Below are 18,866 nucleotides of genomic sequence, written 5' to 3'. Positions count from 1 at the left end.
TTTCAAGTAGCCATAGCTGTAAAGTTTTGTTTTTGGCCGCAGCTTTTGCTTTATCTTTAACTAATGAGTTTTTGTCTTAACCATTTGTTCTTGGTTGCCCTGGTTTAGTTTTCATCTCACGGTTCTCCTGATTTCTTGACTGTGGGCTTCATGTATATATGGCCGTGCATTAGAATTCACAATAAAACATGGCGTATGAGCAAAACTGGAAATGTGCGTATGCACAAAAAAATCCATAGCCATAAAATTGTTCATACACCAAGTTCCACTTCTGTTCATACACCAAGTTCCAGGCACTTCCCCTAACTCCTCCCAGAATTTTGCATATTTGAATATATAAATCAATATACATAGCTCCTTCAGTTGAGTGTTTTCTTAAGGGACAATGGTAAAAGCATGAATGAAAAAGAAGAATTTCACCGAATGCGAAGTGGAGGTCCTACTCAGTGAGGTGGAGGCAAGGAAAAACGTTCTTTTTGGTTGCTTAGGCAGTGGTGTTGAAACTGAAAAGTTCAAGTTCAGAAAGTCAGACAGTGCTCAAAATTAAAAACGAAGTGGTCAGATGTCAAAGCTGATGTGAAAAGGCAAGTCATAGCCCACCGTTGAGTGTCATATGGAAGCTGTATTGGACAGAGTGAAGAAAAAAAAGGTTGAAATGTAGATTTTAATCCGGAATTTCCACTTTAATCTCATAGTTTATTTTGACATTAAAGTAGAACGTTGTAAACTTCATCTTAAAATCGATGTTTCGTTTACTATAGTTTCTCAAATCTCATCACAGCTAAAGTAACACATTAAATGCTTCCTATTTTATGTATACTATGTGTGTGAATCAATACGTGGTTTCTAAACAGGCTTTCTCTTTTGCAGACAGGAGCGTGCAAGCACTGATCGCCACACAGAATGCATTACATTCATGATGTCCATCCATCCATTATCCAACCTGCTATATCCTAACTACAGGGTCACAGGGGTCTGCTGGAGCCAATCACAGCCAACACAGGATGCAAGACAGGAAACAAACCCCGGACAGGTCGTCAGCCCACCACACGACACACACCAAGCACACACCAGGGACAATTTGGAATTGCCAATTCTAACCTGCATGTCTTTGGATTGTGGGAGGAAACTTGAGTACCCGGAGGAAACCCACGCAGACACAGGGAGAACATGCAAACTCCACGCAGGGAGGACCCAGGAAGTGAACTCGGGTCTCCTAACTGCGAGACAGCAGCGCTACCCACTGTGTCACCGTGCTGCCCATTTGTAAATGATATGTAATTAATTTTGATATACTGTATTTGATAAATTTTGCATTATTGATGCAAATCTGAAAAAAAGGGAGACCACACAGAAACTGCAGCACTGCTTTGATGCTGGGTGCTGCCAGTTTGCAAAACGTTGCAGAAACTTGCATACACAAGGTCTGAGGCTGGCGTGAAAATGTGTGTGGCTTTACGTTAAGTTGTTTTTATACATCTTAAAGTCAGCATGGAAACAAGTGTACGCAACATTTTTGTGCCTACACACTGTTTAAATATAAGGCCCAATGTCTTTTTCTTTTCATCTCTTGGTATTATTCAGTGCTCATTATACCTTTAACACCACCATGCTGCAGCAGCAAATGGAACATTTCATATTAGCCCAAAAATAACTTGTACACAATTTTTCTTAATCTGAACTAAATATAACAGAAAATGTTCCAACATTTTTTGGGTCATCAGTTGAAAAAAAATCCCATACCTATAATATTGGTATCTTGTAATTACTGAAACCTGCAGATGGGCCAGATATCATGTTGCCTCCATTACATACATAAATATATATAAATATTGTGAGCTGGGGGGGCTGATCGCTTCGCCAGAGAATACAGACGTTCCTGGGAAAACCCCTGAAAAACGTTGACAGACTACCTTCACATTGCTCCTTACCTTATTTACATTCTGTCGCGTGATAAACCTCTTGCGCGGTACTCTGCATACTTAAAAGCTTGTTCAGCACTTGTCAGTATTGGAATTGATTGTTTTTGCTTTCCTCTCTCTGACATTCTCTGCTCCAGATGGAACTGTCATCTGTGTCTTGTCATGGAGTTTAAACTTTTGAAAAAGAGACAAATGTTTGTTTGCAGTGTCTGAATAAAGTTCATGTCTCTACAACAACCTGTGTTTCTGTGCAAATCTGTGACTCAAGCGTGACAATATATACCTATAGAAGGCAGCCCCCTTGGCTTACAGTGTGTCCACAGGTTTGGATCATGGAAGCTCATGGCCACTGCCAGGGGGTACCTGGATGTTTACTGGGCCCTGTTTGGCAGCACTTCCGCCACACCAGGAAGTGCTGGCAGAAGAAGGTTGGTGGACACCTGGAATTCTTCTGGGTGTCGTGTAAAAAGGGGGCCAGTCACCAGATTTGGGAGGAAGACGGACAAAGCCTGTGAGGAGTTGTGGAGGAGAAAAGGACTGCTTGATGTTGTGAACATTGTGCTCTTGTGGGAAGTGAAGTAAAAGGTTCCCCACCTGTAAATAAAGGTGTGCTGTGTGGAGAAACATACATACAGGTATATATACACACTAGGGGGCTCTGCCCCAACTCGCTTCGCTCGCCAACCCCTTTGTTTGGTTAATTGGATATAAAATTTTAAAAGCTTTTTCTTCTTTGGAATCGTTGCTTTAACTGTTGCGAGACCACAGATTCTCATAGCTTATGGTCCATTACTGTGTAAATCCACATTTTGTGCATGAATGATGCAAAGGCAAAAAGATTTTGTTTTCCACTCTTTGCCTTTTATTTCTGACTTCAATTTGTCCTGCTATTTTTTCAATTACACCTGGTTCTGATGATTAAGTACCTTTTGTTTGCGTTAATGCGATCTTTACTATCTTTATTTTTTGATACTGTAGCCACTGATGTAATAAAGTGTCACAAAAGTTCTACTTGAACAATCGCCGACTTCATAACCCCAAACACAGCCTTCTAGCACCCTCTCTAAAAGGGGCCAGTCACCAGATTTGGGAGGAAGACGGACAAAGCCTGTGAGGAGTTGTGGAGGAGAAAAGGACTGCTTGATGTTGTGAACATTGTGCTCTTGTGGGAAGTGAAGTAAAAGGTTCCCCACCTGTAAATAAAGGTGTGCTGTGTGGAGAAACATACATACAGGTATATATACACACTAGGGGGCTCTGCTCCAACTCGCTTCGCTCACCAACCCCTTTGTTTGGTTAATTGGATATAAAACTTTAAAAGCTTTTTCTTCTTTGGAATCGTTGCTTTAACTGTTGCGAGACCACAGATTCTCATAGCTTATGGTCCATTACTGTGTAAATCCACATTTTGTGCATGAATGATGCAAAGGCAAAAAGATTTTATTTTCCACTCTTTGCCTTTTATTTCTGACTTCAATTTGTCCTGCTATTTTTTCAATTACACCTGGTTCTGATGATTAAGTACCTTTTGTTTGCGTTAATGCGATCTTTACTATCTTTATTTTTTGATACTGTAGCCACTGATGTAATAAAGAGTCACAAATAATCGGATTCAAGTCCGGGCTCTGGCTGGACCACTCAAGGACATTCACAGAGTTTTCCTGAAGCCACTCCTTTGATATCTTGGCTGGGTGCTTAGGGTCATTGTCCTGCTGAAAGATGAACCGTCGCCCCAGTCTGAGGTCAAGAACGCTTCCATTCTACCATACAGGACTGATTGGTGAATTGCTGCAGAGATGGTTGTCCTTCTGGAAGGTTCTCCTCTCTCCACAGAGGACCTCTGGAGCTCTGACAGAGTGACCATCTGATTCTTGGTCACCTCCCTGACTAAGGCCCTTCTCCCCCGATTGCTCAGTTTAGAGGGCCAGCCAGCTCTAGGAAGAGTCCTGGTGGTTTTGAACTTCTTCCACTTACAGATGATGGAGGCCACTGTGCTCATTGGGACCTTGAAAGCAGCAGAAATGTTTCTGTAACCTTCCCCAGATTTGTGCCTCGAGACAATCCTGTCTTGGAGGTCTACAGACAATTCTTTTGACTTCATGCTTGGTTTGTGCTCTGACATGAACTGTCAACTGTGGGACCTTATATAGACAGGTGTGTGCCTTTCCAAATCATGTACAATCAACTGAATTTACCACAGGTGGACTCCAAATAAGCTGCAGAAACATCTCAAGGATGATCAGGGGAAACAGGATGCACCTGAGCTCAATTTGGAGCTTCATGGCAAAGGCTGTGAATACTTATGTACTTGTGATTTCTCAGTTTTTTTATTTTTAATAAATTTGCAAAAACCTCAAGTAAACTTTTTTCATGTTGTTATTATGGGGTGTTGTGTGTAGAATTCTGAGGAAAAAATGTAATTTAATCAATTTTGGAATAAGGCTGTAACATAACAAAATGTGGAAAAAGTGATGCGCTGTGAATACTTTCCGGATGCACTGTGTATATATATATATATATATATATATATATATATATATATATATATATATATATATATATATATAAAGAATTAAGGTTAAAATTCTTATTCATTGAATGTAACACAATTGAGAATTTAGATTTTTGTAGACAAATAAAAGGCACAATGTTGAAGTTTTGATAAATGTCTTTATTTCTGAAAAGGCTTTTAGAATACACATAATGACACCTTTATATTATTCAGCATACTAAACCTGTCCTGAAATGATGGTCACTTTTCAATTTCATACATAGCTATCCATTAATCATGAGTCTCTGTGTAACAGGCAGTGTGATTTGTCAACACCTGCTTACAGCTTGATGCATTCTTACACTCTTAGTCATGTCTCACATTTGTGAAAGATGTAATGTAAATGTGTTAATCAGGTTGTTCATTATTCATTTGGCTGTTTTTCTAAGAAAACACAAATGCAGAAAGAAACTGAAAATGTGTCATTGTGTTTGTGTCTTAATGGTAATGCCTTATCCAGAAGTCTACGTGACCATCATCATCAGGTCCTTCCATGAAAATATGATGATTTATGTTAGGTAGAATGCCCAGAGGGGACTGGGCGGTCTCTTGGTCTGGAACCCCTACAGATTTTATTTTTTCTCCAGCTTTTGGAGTTTTTTGTTTTTCTGTCCACCCTGGCCATCGGACCTTACTCTTATTCTATGTTAATTAATGTTGACTTATGTTTATTTTTTATTGTGTCTTCTATTTTTCTATTCATTTTGTAAAGCACTTTGAGCTACATTTTTTTGTATGAATATGTGCTATATAAATAAATGTTGATTGATTGATTCATTTTGCTGTTTTCTTTTTTCTAATAAATGACTAAATCCTTTATATTTAATTCCTTTCTATTTTGCTTTGATTTATAGCACTCATAATTACATTCAGTTATTTATTCTTTTTTAAAGTCCACTTATTACAGTTCAGGTTGGTCTGTAGTGATCACCAAGAAATGTTTTTAAGGTCACAATTTAATGCAGAATGGAGATTTTTTGATTGAATGGGTGTCTGTGGCAACCAATGCTTGACAACAGCAAACACATCAAAAAAAGTCTTCAGAAAAAAAAATCACACGTTAGTCTTGTTGCATGATCCACAAGTCTAGTTATCCAGTCATATGCTCAGAATGGGTAAGACACATGCATTTTTCTGTTAAAATATTGTTAAAACAATACTTCTGGAAAATCAGAGTAGTGCACAGCAGCGGTTTAGGGTGCCGGGGTGCCGCCTTCCCATCCAAAAATCTAAAAATCTCTACTTAAATTAGGTAATGTCAAATAATCACAAAATAAATTTGTTTATTTGCACAATGTGCCTGGTATCAACACATGTTAACATCCATTAAAAACCGGTTCTTGTTTCATTTCTGTGTGAATACCTATATTTCCTGAATGAAGGGCACAGGCCAATTGAGAGTCTATGTAAATCTTTGATCTTTTGGCCAGCCGGCGACCTAAGGCTGCTCTTTAATTGGATGTTTTCAGATTTTTCCCACATTTACTGGCAGCACATTAGTGTTATAGATTTTATTAATCTAATGTGATTGGACTGTCAACACACTATTTCATATTCACGTCAATGGTTCACAGTTCACACCTGCTATTCACATGACTACAGATGAGCGAGCACAACGTTAGGGAGATGACAACTTCAAGTGGAACCCTAATTAGGTTATTTCTGTAATGAAACATAAATCGTATATGACAGTGTTTCCCAAACTCGGTCCTGGGGACCCCCTGTGGCTGCAGGTTTTTGTTCCAAACAGCTTCTGTTTTTAATTGAACTTCTGGGCTAATTAAGTGATGTGTTATTTCCCAAGTTCTGTGTTTAGGGTTAGGGTTAGGGTTAGTTTGCGAAAAAAAAAATATTAAAATGTACCAAGCAGTTATATAGGAATAATGTATTTTTACTTTTTAACAATATTTTCATCTTGATTTTCATTCTACTTTTCTAGGTGTTCTAATTGTTTAATTAATCCATTATTTACTAATTAGTTGGTTGGATGCTAAAGTACTTGTAGACTTTGACTATTCCGTGTTGTTTGCCTGGGTGTCTGATCTGCTTGTTTTAAATTGTCATTAAGATACAACGAATGGGGAAAACTACACAGAGAAAGGACAAAATATAATGAAATCAACAAAAGAGAGTTAAGCATTTAAATCTATAGCAAAATAAGAAATATTTCTAAATGTCTTATAAATGTAAAAATCATGCTGCTGTGTTTTTCTGAATGTAGAATAAAAAAAATAATAATACCTGATAGTTAAATGAGATCAGTCTTATCAGGTGTTGTCACTGATTTGAAATCTGGTCGGAACAAAAACCTGCAGCCACAGTGTGCCCCCAGGACCGAGGTTGGGAAACACTGGTATACGATATAAAGGAGCTTCCATTGGATCGACCCGACTTAAGAATTCATCAGCAGGCAAGTGATCAAGGATGAGCTTACACACACTTTTCTTCTCATCAGCTCCACAAGTGGTTGAGACCTGTCTAAAGGAGGATAGGTCTACCTGGAGAAGATGGCATAAAAGCAGCTCTGCGATCGCCATGTTAGAGCACTTCAGACGTGTCTCCTGGCTGCTACAGTCTATCTGCCCTGTGTGTGTGGTCACCAGCAAGCCTCACAGCGCTGGTGGATAGTGAGCATACAAGAGTGGCGAATAAATGGGCAAAACAGCTTGGAGATGCCTCCAAACTGCCTCTGGTAGTCCTGCTCCTTCTGGCAGTTGAGCAAGTCTATATATATATATATATATATATATATATATATATATATATATATATATATATATATATATATATATATACTGTATATGTGTTTGAGGTTAGTAAAATAGTGGTGTGCCTTGGGATGGTTTTGGTTACAAATGTGGGCCACTACAGAAAAAAAGGCTGAAGAACACTGATGTAGATAATAGTACAAGGCTACATTTATTGGCAGGCTTACTGAAATGGCTCAATTTAAGCAGAAGGTTAATGAGAAATTTTCAGGCCTGAAGGAAAGGAGGGCAAAATTTATGTTCAAGAAAATATAGGTTTCCTGATCATAAAGACAAAACAAGATTTAGGTTGTACTTGTCCTATAGATGTAATGCAAGACAGGTTGGGGGGTAAATTATGTTTGAAGATGTGGGGGTCTGTGGATCTTACAATGTGCATTTATGTCCAGGTGAGGTAAGCCTGGAAACCTTGCATAGGACTTGGCAGACTGGCACTGTGTAGAATAAAATTAGGAATGGGAATGACTCTGTGGGTGTTGTAAATGATAAAAAGGGATGCAAGACTTGAGAAAAATCAGAAGAGTAGTGATTGTATAATGCAGTGGAAATGGTCAAGGAATGGGTACTCTGTTAGCAGAGGCAGAATAAGATTTGGGTTGGACTTGTGCTATGGATGTGTTATGGGACAGACAGAAGTGCATGTTACTGGACAATTATAGAAGTGAGGGTGCGGACATTATAATGTGGATTTTGGCAGAATGGGGAACTGGGCAAGTAGACAGAGAATTGGGCAATTTAAAGACAGGTGTAGTATACAATTTGGGTAGCAGGTGCACCTGTTCCATTCCATATCTAAAAGACAAGTTATGGGAAGAATAACGGGATGGTAGATGTCACAGATTGAAGTTTTTGGGCAGTAATGGGAAAGCTGGCATCATGTGAAAAGAGTATAATAGATTTTAGCCTGGATTTGTCCTATGGTCCTGGTACTGGACAGCCCAAGATGTGCATTGGCACTATGATGAGGATGAGAAAATGTGGAATGACCAGACAGATAGATATGGAAGGCACTATATAATAAAGAGATGTGAAAGGCAGCATATAATAGATAAGCGCTGCTTCAGTTTGACCCTAACCCTAAACTGTGCCTCCTCCCATTTTTTTTTTTTACCAGTTGCTACTGGTAATGCACACAGGGGAAATGAACTCAGACAGGAATTGAGGACCTGCACCATCCTTTCATTCATTGGTCAAGGGTCCTGCCCTCAATTTATTTCAGTGTTTCCCAACCTCGGTCCTGGGGACCCCCTGTGGCTGCAGGTTTTTGTTCCAACCAGATTCCTAATCAGTGACAATACCTTATAGCACTGATCTCATTTAATTAGCTGGTACTTTTTTTTCTTTTATTCGACATTGAGAAAAGCACAGCAGCATGATTTTTACATTTATAAGACATTTAGAAATATTTCTTCTTTTGCTATAGATTTAAATGCTTAACTCTCTTTTGTTGATTTCATTATATTTTGCCCTTTCTCTGTGCAGTTTTCCCCCTTCGTTGTTTCTTATTAATGACAATTAAAAACGAGCAGAGCAGACAGCCAGGCAAACAACACTGAATAATCAAAGTCTACAAGTACTTTAGCATCCAACCAACTAATTAGTAAATAATGGATTAATTAAACAATTAGAACACCTAGAAAAGTAGAATGAAAATCAAGATGAAAATACTGTTAAAAAGAAAACAAAAAACATTATTCCTATATAACTGCTTGGTACATTTTAATATTCTTTTTTTGCAAACTCAGTTTTCTAATTTCTATATAGTTCCCAAAACACAGAACTTAGGAAATAACAGTTCACTTAATTAGCCCAGGAGTCCAATTAAAAACAGAAGCTGTTTGGGACAAAAACCTGCAGACACAGGGGGTCCCAGGACTGAGTTTGGGAAACACAGATTTATTTGATTCCTCTGCATATACTACATATATTTATTTAACAATGACCTGTTGTGAGCATACAGCTGGAGAACTTGAAACATGGATTGTGTGACTTGTTTTTTTAAAGATTCTTTTGCTGTGGCCCAGTGTTTGTCTCCATCGATGTCCATTTTATCACAGTGTTTGTTATCTCCATTCTCAATGAGGACACATGAGATTAATTTTTTTTTGGCTTACACTACAAACTATACAACAAAAGTAACATATAAAAATATAATTTTTGGGAGGAATATTCCTTATACATATATAAACACATATACATAGACTTGGGTGTAACCAAATTATTCAGTCCACAGCTGCTTCATTTAATTCTTTAAAAGAATACAGCAATAAAATAACGGAAATAAAAACCATTATACTCCAGCTGCCACACACAAACCTGTACCTCTATGCACTCAAGTGGTGACAACTGGCAGTATACATAAATAAGTACATAGAGAAACTGGCAGCTACTGTAGTGATTGGATGTGTCACCATTAAGGGACACCCTTAACAATTTTTAAAAACTCTTGGCTATGATTTCTGACAATGTGGCCGTAATAAAAAAAAACAGAGCAAGCGTTGGCATAGCATGACCACCGATGTGTAATGCTCAGAATTCATAAACAGGGCGATAGTTTTGCTTGAGTTTATTTTGATTGAATTTTCATAACTCTTAATTTAAGAGATATTTATTTAGATAGAAAATAGTGAGATGAAGTATGTAAATATGGTATGTATAGTTTTCTTACCTATTGAGCTGCCACGTTCTTTATGCAAACCTGACAGACATGGCTGAGAAGACATGCTTGTAATATCCACATGGCAGTCACATTCAGTGTTACGTGATGAATATGTAAACATTTCTGCCGGCAAATACTACATCTTATTCCAGGTGGAAATAAATTATCCAAAAAATTAATATATTACATTTCAAAATCCTGTAGTTCACCATTACCCTAGTTACTATATTTCCGTTTGGCTGCAGTAATGTTGTAATAAAGCACACACCGCACCTCAGTAGTGAGTACTCTCATCTTGGTCAGGGTTACTCAAATTCATACTTTGCGTCTTTCTTCTGTTGCGCCTGTACCTGCGTTTAGAGGAGCTGTTTTTCCTCTTGTAGTTTCTGATTATACGTTCTTTTTCTCTGAGGGAAGTGTCCTTCTGATATTCCTGCTCATGAAGAATCGCAATTTGCTCTCTCTGTTCTGCAATTATCCTTAAATTGTCCTCGATCTGAGCATCTTTTCTAGGATCTTGCTCCCTGAGGAAGCGAATTTCTTCCTGCAAGTCTTCTATTACCCATTCATTTTCTTCATTCAGGGCATCTTTTCTGACATCTTGCTCTATGAGGAATTTGATTTCTTTTTGGAGTTCCTCAATTATTCCTTCACATTTCTCTATCTGGGCATTTTTTATGGGCTCTTGCTCTCGAAGGAAGCGGATTTCTTCTCGCTGCTCTTGAATAATTCTTTCATTCTCAACGAACTGGATGTCCTTTCTGTGGTGCTTTTCTCTAACATAGCAAATCTCTTTTTGTAACTGTTTCATTCTCTGTTCATGTTCTTCAAGCTGGGCATTTTTCCTTGGCAGCTGCTCACGAAGGAAGCGAATTTCTTCTTGTAACTCTTCCAGCATTTGTTGTTGTGCTTCTGGATGGGCATTTCTTCTAGACTCCTGCTCCTGGAGAAAGCAAATTTTCTCCTTCAGGCCTTTGATTATTCTTTCATTCTCTTCTATCTCTTTGTTTTTTCTACTCTCCTGCTCTTGGAGAAGGTGAATTTCCTCACGCAGTTCTTCTATAATCCATTCATTTTCTTTGATCTTGTCCTTTTTCTTAGGGTGAAAGCAAATATTCTCTTGCGTTTGTTCAGTCATTATATGCATTAGTTCTTCATTCGGGGTTCTTTTCTTGTGTCCCTGCTCTGGATGAAATACCAGCTCCACCAGAAGTTCTTCAGGTTTTGGTTCATCATAAACAGCTACACCCTCTGGCTCTTCTGTGTGCTTTTGTGTATTCTCTTTGTATGCAGCCTCAGCTCCACTACAAGTTATTTGGAAAAGCTGATCCTCTTTTGTAATATCAGCCTTGATCAAATGCTCTTGTTCTAAAAGAGCTTTTGTATTGGTGGGGTATTCTGGTAGACAATCTTCCTGGAAGTTGATCTCCTCTTGTAGCTCACTTACCTTTATGTCTTTATCTATTAGCTGACCTGTTAAATCCTGAATCTCATCAGCCTCTGATAAGTCCCAGGTCTCTGATGGATGTCTTCTCTGACTTTCAGCCCATAGCAGACCCACCAACAGTTCTGAGAACATTTGCTGCAGCCCAGTCCAGGTTGTGATTGAAGCTATACATTCAAGCACGGCACGGAAAAATCCAAGCATCTTGCAAATGGCTTTGAGGATGTGGAGAACGATCACCTAAATATTCCTGATTAGAAGATATGACAGTCCTTCAGGAGCTCTGTTAAGAGTAAAGAGCTGCACTCATTCACATGATTTATATACTTGCTTTGTTGCTAAGAAACCATTGAAATCACGAGATATGACATGAATAATTATGCTAGAACTGTAAATGTCAAAGCACTTGAAAGGATTTATTTGAAACTAATTTAAAAAGTTTCCAGTGAGGGGAGCTGGTGGGCATACAATTTGAATCCTTTGTTATTTTTGTATTTAGGTTTTTTTTTTTTATTTCAAAATAGTATAAAAACAACAAATATTACAAAAAGTAACAAACATTGTAAAATGTAAACAATACCCATTCTTCCATATATAAAATTATAAACACAAATATTAAGAATAGAAAATTCCTCACCTACCTCTTCCAAAGTGAAATGAGAGCAAAAATACACCAAATAAAATTTTACATAATATACAAACAACATCCTCTGTGCACACACTGAAGGGTCATGCAGGGTAGAGACACACAAACACTCAAGCCAATTTGTAGGGGAGATAAAAGAGGATTGCAGGTGATACAGTACAATAAGGGATCACCTCACAAAGGTACAACTAATCTACATTTAGACAATGTGCCAATTTTCATGATCGGCCTTATGGTATTGTTTATTTATTTATTGTAACTGTTTCTTGGCCTTTAAACATGATTTATATATAGTTCTTGGGGTTCTGGAGGTGAACGAATCTGTTGGTAACATTTGCATACCAATGTGTAATATGATTCATGTTCACTCACAGCATTATTTTGTTTTTCTTATAGGCATCACCATTCCAGGATAGTTTTGCTGAGAGCTACCATGCCATTGGTAAGCTTTACTTCTGGGAGTGTGTGATGTGTGACATCATTACCACAATGCCATATTATTACTTGTGCAAGGTGACAGCAATTTTGAGAGAAACTTGGTCATCCAAGAATTGGATTCACAAACTAATAATGCTTAAGAGTCTTTCATATTGTTAGCTTCTCAGTTAGTAGTAAGGACTTCTTTTTCTGCCCTCTGACTACAAATTATGTCTCAAGTTTGGCTCTGGTTACGTGTTTCTCTGCTTACTACTTATAGCTCTGTTCTTAAACCATGATTCTGGCTACACATCCTCAACTTTGTTTATTTAAATGCAGTCTCCCCGGTTTTCATCCCTGTTTGAATTCTGATCTTTTCATGCAGTCTCCCGATGTCACTGTTTCTGTCAAAACTACTGTCGCCAAGTGTGAGTACGTATGCTACTATGCTGCCAGTGTTACTATGGGAACTGTAATTTTAAACACATTTGTATGTGTGTTTTCATTTGTTTTGTACTTTTTGACTTGTAGATTACATTTTGGGTTTGTTTTTCCTTTAGACTGATTCTGAAAAAGTTTGATTTTGCTACCATTTCAGTTTTCTTTATGTGACACAGTGGAGACACATTACATGCCCTTCTTCGTTGTTTTTGTCATTGTTTTGTCTTGGTAGAGTAATATATTTTACCTTACTTTCCCCTATTGTATTATTAATATGTAGCCTTTGTCAGAATGCCTCTAATCTCACAGACTTAACACTGTTTATAAGGTAATATAGTATATAACTTCTGTCCACCTTCCCTCCTACATCTATAACCTCAGGCAATTAGGTGTAGTAAAAGACATGCAGGAGTTAAGTTACAATTTAAAAAAAATATTATCTATACTAATAAAAGGCAAAGCCCTCACTGACTGACTGACTGACTGACTGACTCACTCACTCATCACTAATTCTCCAACTTCCAGTCTAGGTACAAAGCTGAAATTTGGCAGGCTCATTCCTTACAGCTTACTTACAAAAGTTAAGCAGGTTTTATTTCGAAATTCTACGCGTAATGGTCAATAATGTTCGACAACGTCCGCCATATTGAACTTTCTTATTTATGGCCCTATCTTCACGAAATTTGGTAGGTGGCTTCCCTGCACTAACCGAAACCGATGTATGTACTTATTTCGATGGTATGACGCCACTGTCGGCCGCCATATTGAACTTTCCGATGTCACTAATTTTCCAACATCCCGTGTAGGTAGAAGGCTGACCCCATCTTCACGAAATTTGGTAGGTGGCTTCCCTGCGCTAACCAAAACCGATGTACGTACTTAATTCGGTGGTATGACGCCACTGTCGGCCGCCATATTGAATTTTCCAAAGTCACTAATTCTCCAACTTCCCGTGTAGGTAGAAGGCTGAAAATTTGCAGGCTCATTCCTTACGGCTTACTTACAAAAGTTAAGCAGGTTTTATTTTGAAATTCTACGCATAACAGTCATAATGGTCAACAACGTCCGCCATATTGAACTTTCTTATTTATGGCCCCATCTTCACGAAATTTGGTAGGCGGCTTCCCTGCGCTAACCGAAACCAATGTACGTACTTATTTCGGTGGTATGACGCCACTGTCAGCTGCCATATTGAACTTTCCAACGTCACTAATTCTCCAAATTCCCGTGTTGTTAGAAGGCTGAAATTTGGTACTTATTTCGGTGGTATGATGCCACTGTCGGCCACCATATTGAACTTTTCAACAGTCTTTGTTACTTATGGGCCCATCTTCAAGAAATTTGGTACGCGGGTTCCCAACGCTGAATCCTACTTATGTACATATATACATCCACAGCCTGCAGCTCAGTCACCGTGTGAGGCGGCGTTGGGTCCCCCATCCTCACGCCTCCCACGTTGTTGGCTGCCTGCCTATATAAGGCTGTCCGTCGCTCCAGTCTCTTCATTCCCTTCCTTGCTGCGCCATGGGATTCACGTCTCCCTGCTGATAACTACAGCCTTTTTATTTAATCCACGGCTTCTCCACTGTTTTATTGTTCATTTATTACGATTATAGTTATTGTGTAGGTATTTTAGACTTACTTTACATTGTTCAGGTATCCATCTCCTTTATCATTCCAACCGTACCCGCATTAACATGTCTATCGAGGTGATCACCATCGATCAAAGAACTGTCACTTACTGAGTGGTTTCCATGCCCGGAGATGGCACCTACCTTTTCCATTCTCTTTGTTACATATTGCACGGCCATATCAGGCTCAATCTTGATATCCGGAGGAACATTGTGTCTTATGTATTGAATGACTGGGACAGGTTCAAGGTGTGGACTGATGACGGTACAGGAGATAATTATACTACACAGGAGCACTAGAAGAGTGAAATGCTTAAGCCCTTCACCTATGGATCTGCATGTGAGTTGATGGCTGCCGCTGAATTGTTCGATTGTCACTTTCAAGTGTACCGAAATGGCCAAATATTTTATACCTTTAGACAACCGCCAATGCCTCTTAAACATCTTAGATTCACAGGTGACGATTTCAGTAGTGGACACTTTGATGTTTATGAATGTTTAAACTCTCAAAAGCTGGATGTGAGGTTATCGATGAAACTGGTTGTATACTTACAACGCTTGACAGATGCTGAATGTCTCTTCAACACAAGTCCTACAAATACTGTCGTAATTAAAACAAACCATGAAACTCAAACCGATTATGACAGCAGCAATCCAAGCTGTGAGATTTGAAACAAGATTATTGTTCACATGGCCAACTGTACGTTGCATGCTCAAGAGTAAGCTCAGCGCACAGCTTGGTCATATTACAACCAGAGGGCCGAACTCACAATGTGGTATACAAAGAGATCCTTAACAAGTAATTATTGGTATATTTTCCCTCAATTTAAAAAGGTTTAATTTTCTTCTTAATAAAACTTTTAAGGCAGTTCTTCGCCGCTGTGAAGCTCGGGTATTTTGCTATATATATATATAGATATAGACATAATGTGTGTGTGTGTGTATGTATGTGTATATTAAGTCTTCTGATATAAGCCAGTTCCAAACAGCCATACTTGACACCAATGGGGAACAGAAAACCATATGTTAAGGTAAAGCTTGGCAGTTTGGCAGCCTGGCTTTCTTATGGGGGTTGAAACACTTTAGCAGAGAAACACTTGCCAAACTGGTTTCTGGCACTTCCCCCAAATCCTGTCGAAAAATTCAAAGAGACTCAGTCTCAAAAGGCAGAGGCAAACATAACTGCTTCTCACTAATGTAACACCAATATTTCATTGCTTTGCTTAAATTACAAATAAAGACATCCATCCATCCATCCATTATCCAACCCGCTATATCCTAACTACAGGGTCACGGGGGTCTGCTGGAGCCAATCCCAGCCAACACAGGGCGCAAGGCAGGAAACAAACCCTGGGCAGGGTGCCAGCCCACCTCAGACAAATAAAGACATACAAAATATTTATCAACTTCTCACATCATGTCAACAGTCATGTCACAGAAATTACCCCATCAGTATGCAATGGCTTTACTATACATTATTCTTTAGGGGATACACAACTTTTTTTACAGTTGTGGCCAAAAAACGGCACTGCTACAATTTTGTTTTGGATAATGCGTCAATTCTTCCAAAAAATGTATGACATTACAAAATGATTGGTGTTAACATATGGATTTCAATTATTTGTATTGTAAGAGAACAAAAAAACCTGGGGAACAGAGCCAAATCCAATACGATTTCACACAGCACCCCAAAAAGGGTATTGACAAAATTATTGGAACACTTGACCTAATATTTGGTGGCACACCCTTTGGTAGGAACAAGTGAAATCAATCGCTTCCTGTAGCAATAAGTTTCTTGCCCCTCTCAACCCTGAATTTTTGACCCCTCTTATTTTGCAAAATGCTCCAGGTCTCCAAAAGTTGATGGATGCTTTCCACCAACGGCTCTTTTCAGATCTCCCACAAGTGTTTGAGGGGATTTAGGCCATGATTCCGTGCTGAACACTTCAAAACAGTCCAGCACTTCTTTTAAAACCATTTCTGAGTGCTATTTCAAGTATGCTTTGGGTTATTGTTATACTGTAAAACCCATGTGTTTTGACAGAGGCCAAGTTTTATAAGCCCCGAGTCCTACAATGTGCTTCAAAATTCCTTGGTAGTCTTTGGATTTTATAATGCTATATACAGTTTCAAGGCAACCAGTGACAGATGCAGCAAAGAAACCCTAAAACATTAGTGATTCACCCCCATGTTTTACAGCAAGGGTTCTACTCTTTTCTTTGAAGGCTTCATTTTTTCTGTAAACATAAAGAGCATGTGCTCTAGCAAAAAGCCAGCTTGGTCTCATCTGCTCAGAGTACATTGTCACAAGAGGATATGGTTTGTTGAAGTGGTTTTAGCAAACTTTAGTCTGGCGTTTCATGTGTCAGAATTGGTTTCTTCCTGGATCTCCTACCGTAGAGACTATGCTGTACCCGCTTTCATTGAGATGGTAATGGAGACATTGAGTCAGCGCTGGTGTGCTCCATGTCTGAAGGTCAGTTTAGATCTGTTTCTCCATCATACATGCAATCCTTTGCTACAATCTTTCCTTAATTTTCTGCTTACATCCATGTCCAGGCAGGCTGGCTTCTGTGCCATGGACCTTAAATCTCTTGTTAATGTTGCATACAGTGGACACAGAAACATGGAGGTCTTTGGAGATGGTCTTTTCTACAATTTTATTTCTTACTTCTTCAGCCATTGCTCGACTTTTCTCTCTTTTCTTCATGCAGAGTGTGGTAAACACAGGCACAAAGAGCACACGTCCTATCGCCTTTTCTCAGTTTCAGCTGCTTGAATATGTGAACTTTAAAATGGCAGCACCTGTAACTTGTCACAAGTGATTTGGAACACTAATTACAGCGGGATCACCTGCTTACGCCTGTGGTGTTGAGTAATCATCAGACTAGTAGATCATCTGTCAGGATGTGATACCTTGTAATTTAGAATTCACGTATTTTTACAGTACTTAAGTCATTTAAAACGTGTTGTGTGCAAATGACATTCATATATCATGCTTTTTATTATTTACACAAATGCTACTCTTAAAGCATGTGTAAGGTCCGTTTGTTTTACAAGCAGACTGTCCTTACTTAAACAATAATACCAGATTTTCCCTCAGTGAACACTTTATGGACAAATTCGTTCTGCTCACGTTTCATGAATGAGACCCAATATCTTTAACAGTATAATGCAGTACTTTTATGAAAAACCAGAATTTTGGAATGTGAGGAAAATATTACACTTTAGCCACTACTATATAAAATAAATAGCCATCACGAATGTCTACATTAAATGAATCACTTGGTCATATAATTATCACAAAAAAATTACAAAACACAAAATATAATGTGGTCATCTATTGGGTCAAAAGACATTTGATGCTCCAGAGCCTTTTCTACCATTTGAAGTTGCGATTATAATACATTTTTTAAAATATTTTATTGAATTTATTAAAAGCAAATAACATTCCATACAAGCAAGTCAAATTTTTACAAAACTAAGTTCAAATACATTTTATTTATAGAGCGCCTTAGACATTTCAGATATTCCAAAGGCACTGTCTTAACCAAAATATGCATTTTGTTTTAATTGGAAATTGTAACCAAGTTTTGAAAATCTGTGATGTGGATGCAGATATTCAAGAAAAGTATCAAAAATTAACTAGCATTGGAAGAATGCTGCTAGTTGTGGGAAGCAGTTGTTCACTTGTTTGAGATGTGTACGGACCACAAGAATGTATTGAGCCTTTGGTGAACACATAGACTGGATTAAATGATCCTTTTTCAGAGAATGGCAGAGCAGATGCTTTAATTCACAGCACTATGATGTAACAAAGCCCAGCCCTTACTCTGTATACTGACTTCATATTTTTCTCTGTCATTTCCTGGCTCTTTTAAAATGGTTTCTACATTGTTACCAGAATCTTTAATTTTAGTGCCTAGTTTTCTTATGTGTATCTGCTCTGGGGGCAAAGTTATGCCAATGGCGTCAGCAAATATCTAGATTGTACAGAATTCTGATTTGTAAATATGTTTTCAACATATGACCAAAATCCAATGTACTATACAGAAGTACTTAATATATGAAAACCAAGACTGAATGTTATCCTTCAGTGACAGAGAGATGAGTGCACACTGCCATGGTGTTCATATCACGTTCTTTGAATCTTAGAAAAGGTTGTTGAGCAGCAGCTAAGTGCTTTTCTTGAGAAATACAAGCTTTTGGACTTCTTCCAGTCAGTCTTTCACTCCTCTCTCCTTAAAGTGTCTTAATGATTTATTAATGGCTGCACACACAGGTGAGTGTTCTGTGTTAGTATGCTTGATCGTAGTTTAGCCTTTGACATGGTCGATCATAAGACCCTTTTAACAAGGTTCAATTACATCACTGCTTCAGCCTTAGC

This window comes from Polypterus senegalus, chromosome 1 (genome assembly GCF_016835505.1).
Source record: "Polypterus senegalus isolate Bchr_013 chromosome 1, ASM1683550v1, whole genome shotgun sequence".
Lineage (NCBI taxonomy): Eukaryota > Metazoa > Chordata > Cladistia > Polypteriformes > Polypteridae > Polypterus > Polypterus senegalus.
Note: the sequence above shows the minus strand (reverse complement) of the source record.